Source organism: Cupressus sempervirens, chromosome 10 (genome assembly GCF_028749045.1).
Source record: "Cupressus sempervirens isolate cs-2001-9-10 chromosome 10, ASM2874904v1, whole genome shotgun sequence".
NCBI classification, from domain to species: Eukaryota; Viridiplantae; Streptophyta; class Pinopsida; order Cupressales; family Cupressaceae; genus Cupressus; species Cupressus sempervirens.
The window spans coordinates 750,935,218-750,946,408 of record NC_143127.1 but is presented as its reverse complement, the minus strand read 5'-3'; the positions used below and the strand labels follow the sequence as shown (position 1 = coordinate 750,946,408).

The following is an 11,191-nucleotide window of genomic DNA, read 5'->3' as shown; positions in this document are numbered from 1 at the left end:
GAATATTTAGCTAAAAGGAAAATAAAAATAAAAATTTGAATGCCTATATGTACAAAATAAATTTGATAAAAGTAAAGGCCTATTTGAAAGAAATAAAAAAAATCAAAATTTTTAAAAAAATTTTTTAAATTTTTTGATTTTTTTCTTTTCAATTTTTTAAGTTTAATAATTTTTTTTTAAAATTTTTTTTGGGGGGTTTTGTGTATTTATTTTGTGTATTTATTCATAGTTTTAGTGTGCATAATTTGGCGCTAGGAGCAGGGGTGTCGGCGGAAGCCGTGGGGCTCTCGGAAGGTACAACTGGCGCGGGAGAAAGTGGCGCTGCGGGATGGGCTACGAGCGCTTCAGGTACATGTCGTCCCTCTTCACAGTGAAGGTCAGATTCGCCTGCGAGAATTTACTGGCACATTTGCAGTCAATGGGATACGAGCGCTGCGGGATCCAGCGATCGGAAGGGGGACGGAGCTGCCGGATTGGAGGTGAAAGTGGGCAGAAGTGGGTGGCGAGGAGCCGCAGCAGCTCCGCGGTGGCAGAGATAGGCAGAGATGACGGCTAAATGGGGCGGCGGCGACCGTGAAAGAAAGGGGGAGGTCGCTGCGGCGGCGTCAACGGAAGGAGGAAAAAAAATTGCTGGCAGCGACGTCAATGGAGGGAAGGGAGCCACTGGAGCGGTGGTGGCGGCGCCAAAAGTAAGGGGTGCTGCTGGAGCGGCGGCGGTGGCAGAAGGAAGAGGGCTGCTGGAGCGGCGGCGGCGGTGCCGGGAGTAAAAAGGAGCCGCCAGCGGAGGTGGCTCGGGCTGGAGTGGCAGCAGCGGCGCCGGGAGTAAAAGGAGCCGCCGGCGGAGGCGGCTCTGTCTTAAAATTTTTATTTATTTTTTTTTGTTTTTTTTTTTTTCAATTTTTTTTTAAAAAAATTTAAAACAAACTATATATAACAAATAAACAAAAACAAATAACCTAGACAAAATAAAAGAAAATATCCCCCCTATCACACTTTTTTAAATTTTTTTTGTATTTTTGTTTTTTTTTTTTTTTAAATTTTTTTTTATTTAAAACAAACTATATATAACAAATAAACAAAACCAAATAACCTAGACAAAATAAAAGAAAATATCCCCCCTATCACACTTTTTTTTTTTTTTTTTGTAAATTTTTTTTTTTTTTAACAACCTAAATAGCATAAATTGAAGAAAACCTACCCCAAGTCCCTATTTTTTTCTTTTTTTTAACAACGAAGAACAAAATATAGGGTACTTACCTCATGCGCTTCCAAAGATGATTACTGACCTCGTGGCTTGATTTGACGCTCCCTACGCAAGTTATTCTTCAACCGCGAGCCTTCCACCTTAGCTTGAACAAATTTGAACCCGCGAAGTGGGTCCCACCGGGCGTGCCAAAATGTGTTGCATAAAATTGTAACCAAGATTATGCACACCTCAAACTATGAACATAGCAATGGAGAAAATGTTCGGTATGCTCTTAGGAACACAACAATGGATGAATCTCTTGGATGTGTGAATGCAAATGGAAAATGTACCTAGCCTGGATGATATGAAAAATCAAAATAACAGAATGATGATGCAATGATAAGAAATTCTAAGGATACCTAATGGATGATAATGACTTCTAATGACTCCTAATCCAGCCAGGCTCTCGTGTGTGTGTATGTGATTGTTCGAAAGCTTGAGACAAGGTGTCTATTTAAAGTGGATGGAGGAAGCATCTAGAATGTGCTTAGAGACCACTAGGAGATAAGGATAAGGATAGTCAACCAAGCACAGGAGATAAGGATAAGAATTGACAACCAAGCTCCTTATCTCTCATTCTAGATAGATAGATAAGACTGAGGAGATGACATGTGTGTGTAGAAGATTCTCAAGTTGTAGACACCATGTGCTTAAAAAGAAATGCAAACTCATGTGAATGCACATACTTCTAGGCAGTTTGAATAAAAATTAGGATAAAAATTAAATTAAATGGAATTTAATTTAATTTAGGTCTAGAAGAAATTAATAGGAAATGGAGGATTTTAAATAAATAAAATTTATTTTAAAAAAAGGAATAAATGGAGAATCATGTGTTAATTTAAATTAACACATTAAGGCTAGGAAGTATTTAAATTAAATTTAAATACTTAGGCAAAATGAACCTATTTAATTAAAATAATTTAATTAAATAAGTAGAAGAATATGACTAGTATTAATTAAATTAATAAAGTCATTCGGGACAATTTTTAGTGTATACATTTTGCCCCTCTTTGATGTGATGTCGGCACGGCATCATATCAAAGAACATACAGGTTGCCCCAGAGAAGGAAGGAGAATTCCAGAGAAGGAAGGAGAATTGAGGATGCCCCTCACGAAAATTGTGCAAAAAAAATACAAATTTGGGCAATTTTCGTGAAAAGGTCTTGGAACGGAAAGAAGGGAAGGAAAGAAGAAAAAATAGGATGATGGAAAATGATAATCTAAATGCAACTTAACTACATGAATGCAAGAGATTCAATTGTGTTCATATGGAGAGTAAACCGTATTTTAATATTGCAAGAGGAGTTATGCACCAAATGCTATAGAAGTATAGATGACAAGATTCCTTTGCGTGTATCAGACTCTTAACACAATAGATGCAGGTTTCAGAGTCATGAGGGAACAAATGACATATACACACTGGAGAGGTCTAGGCACACCCAAATTCTTTTTAAGGAGCTTGGTGGAAAGTGTGCTAACCCGTTGCCCACAGTGATCAATGCATTAACATAACTTGAAACTCACATAGATGTGCTAAAGAATCATAAAAATAGATCATATTGCAAAATAACACGTGTAATCAGGATAAGCCGTTCAAATGATACCAAGATATGGAAGATCGAGGCACACTTGGGAAGGTTATCATTGACTCACAAAGATAAAATTAACAAAAAGACATTATGACTAAGTAGTCATTCAATTCACCATGCTTGCCATGAACCTGATAAATTTGTTAAATTTGTTAAGCCTGTGTAGGAAGGATTCATCCTGTAGGGCAAAAACTGATTGATTGATTGAATTGAAATGAGATATTTATGATTGGTTGCTGGAAATGATAGTAAAAGGAATGATGTTCTCAAATCATTGAGTCTAAATGTGAATTTGTGTAAGCTCATTTGCAATCACTATTTGATGAGATTGGTTTTATGGATAGAAGCTCAGTGTGGTGAGAATATGGATAAAAAGTGACTGAAAGAAAAGAATATGATGAGAGTAGAGGATAAATGAGTTGATTGAATAGATTGGGAGACTTGGATTGAATTTGATATGAATGAATAGATAGAATGGATTGAATGATTGTGGAATAGACATGAAGGAATGTGGAAGATTTAGACTGAATTTGATATGAATGAATGAATAGAAGTGAATGAATGTGGAATAGAATGGATTGAGACCGATGACAAGGGAGAGCCACGGTATTTGTAAATGGATAGGAAGGTTGGGTAGATATATGAATGGAGGAATAATATGGATGACCAACGAATTATAGTGTCAGATACTGGGGAACCTAGAACCATATTTCAAAGGAGTGACCAACAATGCCCCATTCCAAGGATATGAAAATGGAAGGAAATAATGGTGGAGAAGGATTGCATGAAAATGGACGGATGGTATGAAAGGTCGCATATGGAGGAAGAAAAGGGATGTGTTCTTCTTAAGCATGTATGAGAATTTTTGTTATGGTATTGATTATGAGTATGGGTATGAAAGTGGACAAAGGATAGGGAGGAGGGATAATTATATGAAGGATATGAATGGAAAAGGGATAACCAAGATCAAGGGTATATGGAAGAAGGATGGACGTGTGTAGGATTATGGATGGAAAAGAGATGAACATGAAAAGAGGATGGGAATATGTATGCATATGGATGGATGCACGAACATGAACGTGACAAGGACTATAGGATAGGGATGACATGTCAAGATCAAACATATGGAAGAATGTAGGAAGTATATAGGATAATGTATGGATGGATGAGAGGAAAGGGAAAGTCACGATTAAGTATGGGAAAGGTATATAGACATATGGATAATGCAGAAGGGATATGGAAAGTGTAAGTCAAGATCAAAGATGGGAATGACAATGGACAATAAAATGGGATATAGAAGATAGGTGAGGAAGAACAATATGGATGGAACTTGCCCCTAGTGTAGAGTGCAAGTGGAAAAAGGGAAGTTAATGGATAGGTAAGTGAAAGTGGAAGACATAGTAGGAAAATGAAGGGAGGACTCAAGCATCTAGGTATATGGATGTATCCCTTGACATTTGTTTATTATTATTATTTTTTATTTTCAAGGAATTGCTGGTATTTTCTCATAGATGTTGATAGGGTAAGGAAAATAATGCTAAAGTGAATTGGGGAATAGAAGACAATGACCTATGAAAAAGTTTGGATTAAGGGAGTTGAGTAGGTAGGAGGAAAATGTGGTAGATGGATACTAGATTGGAAGATTTGTGAAGGAAGTGGAAGGATCTTAATTGGCACACACCTTGAAGGGTGGTGGAAAGGAGTAAATTGTGAAGGATGTGTAGGAGAAAGTTGGAATTTTGGGATATAGGGACCCAAAATGGATGAAGGAGATGATAGAGTTGGGATGGCGGATTTGGGTGTATAAGGACCCAAAATGGATTTGGAAGATGGAGGTTGAGAGAATTTATGGAGGGAGACCTTTGGATTAGAAGAATTGGATGTCATTTGGAATCCTTCTTTGAGATTCATTGCTACATTAAGTAACTTTGGTATCCACATAACTTTTGCACTTTTGATTTTTAGCCTTTGTGGCTTTTTGATTGCATTTTGGATCTGATTTTTCTTTTCTTGGACATGTCGCTTAGATGGGACATGTTGATCCTTACACTTTTGTGGATTTTTGACTTTATTTTCTTTTTCTTTTGCATCCAATTTGCTTCCATTGGCCATGGTATGGGTGCATGAAGGACGTATGGAAGGTGAACGTTGAGAGGAATTCAAGGATGTGCGCCTTTGTTGATCTTTATGAGGGGATAAATTGGAAAATGTGGATATGGTAGAAGGATGTATATAGGGACCTAATATGGAAGGAAGGGAAGAAGAGTTTGACGATGGAATATAAGGACCTAGAATGGATGGACTATAAGAACCTAGAATGGATGGACTATAAGGACCTAAAATGGACTTGGAAGATGAAGGAGGTGAAGTTTTAGGTGTGGTAGGAAGAGTTTTGGAATTTGAAAAAGTGGAAGGTGTACAAACATCTTGAGGAATTATTTTTTTAAGGGGATACTTAGTATTCTCAATGCAAGATGCGAGTCTAGGTGTATAGGGTTCGTGAGGAGATTGGATAGGTGTGATAGGATCATGTGAAGGAGTAGGATTATGAAATTTGGATGAAGGGGTGCATTGATCTTGTCTTGGAAGAGGATAATTGAGTGGAATGAGTGGATTGTGAGATGGAATAGGTTCATGAATTGGAATGGAAGGAGTGGAACTATGAGAAGGAGTATTTTGATCTTGACATGAAAGAATATCATATAGCTCAAGGAGTGGATCATGAAATGGACTAGAATCATATGAGGACGTGGAAGGAATGGAATCATGTGGTGAAAGAAGATTATATAGCATGGTAAGTGGATCATCACATGTGAGCATGGAGGAAATGGAATCATGAGATGGAATAGTTTGATCTTGACATGGAGGAGTATTGGTGAATGGAGTGGAAGAAACTTCTTCATGAAGTGGAGGATCTATGGAGGCTAATGCTGGAGATGGAATGGAATCAGTAATGTTCGTGGTAAGTGTAATGTCTTGATCTTGATTAAGAGGGAAATCAAAAGATGGACTAGGAGAGATGGATGAATCTTGAGGGATAGTGGAATGATGGGATGGAGAGGTGCTCAGATCTAGAGGAGAAACATCATGCTTTGAAGGAAGGCCTTGAGATGGAACTGGAGGTGTGGCTTTAGGTGATTGGCTCACATTATGCTGAATATTTAATCTAGCCAAAAGTGATGTGAAATACCCCTGATGAGGTGGAGATGACATTTTTGAAGGCTTAGGAGATGATGTTGGTGGAGTATTAGGGGATGATATAGTTGGAGGACTAAGATTTTGTGGAGGTGGAATTATGGATAAAGGATTTGGATTAGGTTTATAATAAGGGGAATTACATGGTGGAGTAGGATTGAATGGGACATGAGAACTACTGCCTTTGATATATGAGAGAAAATTCTTCATTTCCTCCATTTTCTTGGTAAGGGTTTTTACGTCTGAGGCATTGTGTGGGCCATGAATGGAATTGTATGGAGGGATATGAGAGCTAGAAAATGAAGGACACAAGCAAAGAAAATGACCTTTTCCTACGGACTTAGTTTGTTCAAGAGTGTGTTCTTTAGTTCCTCAACTTCTGTGGCGAGGTCATTTATGATGGAGGAATTGTATTGGCTATGGATGGAATTGTCTACAGATGAAGGATAAGGAGATAGATTTCCGTTGTCAAAGGTAGGAGAATGATGAACATGAGATAGATTAGAATTGAAGTTTTGAGAAGGAATTTGATATGGAGGAAGCACGAGACCATGTTGTCGTGCAATATTGTCAATCATTGGAAGAAGCAGATTTAGATCCATGGATGCAAGATGAAAAGTGATGAATAGATTTGAAGAGGGAATGTGAACTTGGAATTAGGAGCTTAGTGCTGATTGGACTTTGATTTGATTTGATTTGATATTGATTGCACTTAATATGATTCAATTTGATTGAATTTGAATTGATTTGATATTGATTTAGTTTGAATTTGGATTGGATGAGGGTTCGATTTGATTTGATTAAAACCCTATGATAGTGCAAACAAAGTGAATGTTTGATTTGAAGGAAAATCCAATGATAAGACAATGCTCCTATGTCCGAAGTAGAATATGTGATGTCAAATTGAAATAGAAGAAGACTTGGATGACTGAATTGGACAAGGGACTAGATTAGAAGAGTGTTGATTTGAAGAATCGAATTAAGAATGCATAATGAGCTTGACTAGGGAAATTGAATATGAATAATGATGAATCATGACCAGGATGAGGATTAGGAATGTGATTGAATGACCAAGAAATGTAAGAGGGAACGATATCTTGGATAGAAGAAATATGTGACGTGAAATGATTTGGAATGATAATTAAGAAGGGATTTTTGTGTTTTTGAAATGTTTTTGGATTTTTTTGGATTTTTGAACTTTTAGGTTTAAAATGCAAAAGCAAACAATGAAATATGTACAATGAAAATATGTTTCAAACACACCAAACACACCAACAGTCCTATAAGGTTTGACTAGGCTTGTACAAGGCTCAACTAGGGGGCGTCCTCGATATACACTAGGTACATGAGGCCCAATTCTGTAGATGAAAGGAAATACTGCCACACAGCCGGGGGGAAACGGTAACCCAATCTCCTCCTTCACTTCCCAAAGGTATAAAGTTCTTTGGGGCTTAGCCAAGTGTAACAATATTACGCTTCCAAGAGAGGTGTCTTTCGATTCACCTCCCAATTTTTATACTTCGCCAGAACGTTGGAGTTGAGGTCGTCTCAAGGGGTGATGAAATCCCCAAGCAGGCCTCCTAGAAAAATAAAAACAAGTCCACTTATTTCTTGTGCACCCAAGATCACCTAAAGGCGCAAGGGGAGAGAATACGTAAGTGGACCTGGGGTTTAAAAGACACTTATTCGTTGCCAAAGAAATTTTAAGTTTTTTTTTTAATCTAATTGCAAACACACATGATTAGAATGTACAAGGTTCATTCAATGTTGTGAAAAAAAATTAGGCACACGAAAAGCAAATTTTTTTAAAAGTTTTTGAATATTTAGCTAAAAGGAAAATAAAAATAAAAATTTGAATGCCTATATGTACAAAATAAATTTGATAAAAGTAAAGGCCTATTTGAAAGAAATAAAAAAAATCAAAATTTTTTTAAAAATTTTTTTAAAATTTTTTAAAATTTTTTAAAAAAATTTTTTGATTTTTTTTTTTTTTTCAATTTTTTAAGTTTAATAATTTTTTTTAAATTTTTTTTTGGGGTTTTTGTGTATTTATTTTGTGTATTTATTCATAGTTTTAGTGTGCATAATTTGGCGCTAGGAGCAGGGGTGTCGGCAGAAGCCGTGGGGCTCTCGAAAGGTACAACTGGCGCGGGAGAAAGTGGCGCTGCGGGATGGGCTACGAGCGCTTCAGGTACGTGTCGTCCCTCTTCATAGTGTAGGTCAGATTCACCTACGAGAATTTACTGGCACATTTGCAGTCGATGGGATACGAGCGTTGCGGGATCCAGCGGTCGAAAGCGGGACAGAGCGGCCGGATTGGAGGTGAAAGTGGGCGGAAGTGGGTGGCAAGGAGCCGCAGCAGCTCCGCGGTGGCAGAGATAGGCGGAGACGACGGCTAAATGGGGCGGCAGAAACTGTGAAAGAAAGGGGGAAGTCACTGCGGCGGCGTCGACGGAAGGAGGAAAAAAAAACTGCTGGCAACGGCGTCAATGGAGGGAAGGGAGCCACTGGAGCGGCAGTGGCAGCGCCAAAAGTAAGGGGTGCTGCTGGAGTGGCGGCGGCGGCAGAAGGAAGAGGGCTGCTGGAGCGGCGGCGGCGGTGCCGGGAGTATAAAGGAGCCGCCGGTGGAGGCGGCTCGGGCTGGAGCGGCAGCTGTGGCGCCGGGAGTAAAAGGAGCCACCGGCGGAGGCGGCTCTGTCTTAAAATTTTTATTTTTATGTTTTTGTTTTTTTTTTTTTTTTTAAATTTTTTTTTTAAAATTTAAAACAAACTATATATAACAAATAAACAAAAACAAATAACCTAGACAAAATAAAAGAAAATATCCCCCCTATCACACTTTTTTTTTTTTTTTTAAAATTTTTTTTATTTAAAACAAACTATATATAACAAATAAACAAAAACAAATAACCTAGACAAAATAAAAGAAAATATCCCCCCTATCAGACTTTTTTTTTTTTGTAAATTTTTTTTTTTTTTTAACAATCTAAATAGCATAAATTGAAGAAAACCTACCCCAAGTCCCTATTTTTTTCTTTTTTTTTAACAACGAAGAACAAAATATAGGGTACTTACCTCATGCGCTTCCAAAGATTATTACTGACCTCGTGGCTTGATTTGACACTCCCTACGCAAGTTATTCTTCAACCGTGAGCCTTCCACCTTAGCTTGAACAAATTTGAACCCGCGAAGTGGGTCCCACCGGGCGTTCCAAAATGTGTTGCATAAAATTGTAACCAAGATTATGCACACCTCAAACTATGAACATAGCAATGGAGAAAATGTTCGGTATGCTCTTAGGAACACAACAATGGATGAATCTCTTGGATGTGTGAATGCAAATGGAAAATGTACCTAGCCTAGATGATATGAAAAATCAAAATAACAGAATGATGATGCAATGATAAGAAATTCTAAGGATACCTAATGGATGATAATGACTTCTAATGACTCCTAATCCAGCCAGGCTCTCGTGTGTGTGTATGTGATTGTTTGAAAGCTTGAGACAAGGTGTCTATTTAAAGTGGATGGAGGAAGCATCTAGAATGTGCTTAGAGACCACTAGGAGATAAGGATAAGGATAGTCAACCAAGCACAGGAGATAAGGATAAGAATTGACAACCAAGCTCCTTATCTCTCATTCTAGATAGATAGATAAGACTGAGGAGATGACATGTGTGTGTAGAAGATTCTCAAGTTGTAGACACCATGTGCTTAAAAAGAAATGCAAACTCATGTGAATGCACATACTTCTAGGCGGTTTGAATAAAAATTAGGATAAAAATTAAATTAAATGGAATTTAATTTAATTTAGGTCTAGAAGAAATTAATAAGAAATGGAGGATTTTAAATAAATAAAATTTATTTTTAAAAAAGGAATAAATGGAGAATCATGTGTTAATTTAAATTAACACATTAAGGCTAGGAAGTATTTAAATTAAATTTAAATACTTACGCAAAATGAACCTATTTAATTAAAATAATTTAATTAAATAAGTAGAAGAATATGACTAGTATTAATTAAATTAATAAAGTCATTCGGGACAATTTTTAGTGTATACAGGTTGTAAATTTTACATAAAAAAGGTGGACAAGACTAAGAGAACTTGTTATTCTAGGATAATTGTAGTTTTTGAGGTCACCAATATTTTGGCTAGAAACAACATGCATCCTCAACAATCTAAAAATAGATACTATGACATTTTGGACGATATAATTTGTTGTGACTTTAATTCCTTCAAACTAGTTGGTATAGGCTATGACTAAATGAAAATGATCCTGATAGAACTATTATTGAACATGATAATGGATTTATAATGATTAATACAAGGTCATTTGAGCCAATTGGAAATGAGCCCTATGTTCTTCCATGTCAATGTGAGAAATTTTTTTACTTTTGCATTCTACATAAATTGGGCTGGTCATTTTTCATTAGACATGATCCAAGGGGAAGACTAGTAAAGTATAATGTGATTGAAGAAGAAGATACTAAAGAAGTGGAAGATAAAGTAAATGATGATGATGGTGAAGATGAAGAAGGAGATGATGATGATGATTATGGTGAAGATGTTCATGATGATGGTGATGGCATTAATGATGATGATGATGGTGGTGATGGTGGTGGTGGTGGTGATGGTGATGATGATGATGATGATGATGATGACGATGGTGTTCATGATGATGAGATGGACAAAGAAGATGATCAATAGAAATGTATTAGGTTCTGATTAGGTTGAAGTATTTGCTACGATGCTCAATTCTTTGTATTGATTACTTATAATATTTTTTTTTAGAGGTAATTGATTAAAAAATATACGATGTTACATTTTTTGTGATATATGTATATTGTTCATGTTATATTCTATGTAATTTGTAGCATAAGTATCATGTACTTTGTAACTAACTTAAGACAAATGATTTACATATGCATGAAACTATACCCCTTTAATGAGGATCATACAAAGTGACATGGATTGGGAGGTATAAGTTTATTACATGCTTTCTTTCACTTTACCTTTAACATTAACTTTAGGAAAAATTCATCAATATTAGCCTCATTTTATAGAAAAATATTTCACTCAAACTATATCTCTCTTTTGATGGGCTACAAGTACCACCAAATAGGTATCTATCAAATTTTTCTTTCTCAATTGAGGGAAAT

At 36.7% G+C, this 11,191-nt stretch overlaps 1 long non-coding RNA gene across 1 annotated transcript; it reads right to left on the bottom strand.

Moving 5' to 3' along the window:
* Nucleotides 1–1,460: 1,460 nt before the first annotated feature.
* LOC149536062 (uncharacterized) lies at nucleotides 1,461–9,866 on the bottom strand. Its single transcript, XR_016357260.1, has 2 exons — nucleotides 9,454–9,866; nucleotides 1,461–9,288 (listed from the first exon to the last, which is right to left on the bottom strand). It is a non-coding gene; the product is annotated as an uncharacterized LOC149536062 (long non-coding RNA).
* Between the last annotated feature and the right edge of the window lie 1,325 nt (nucleotides 9,867–11,191).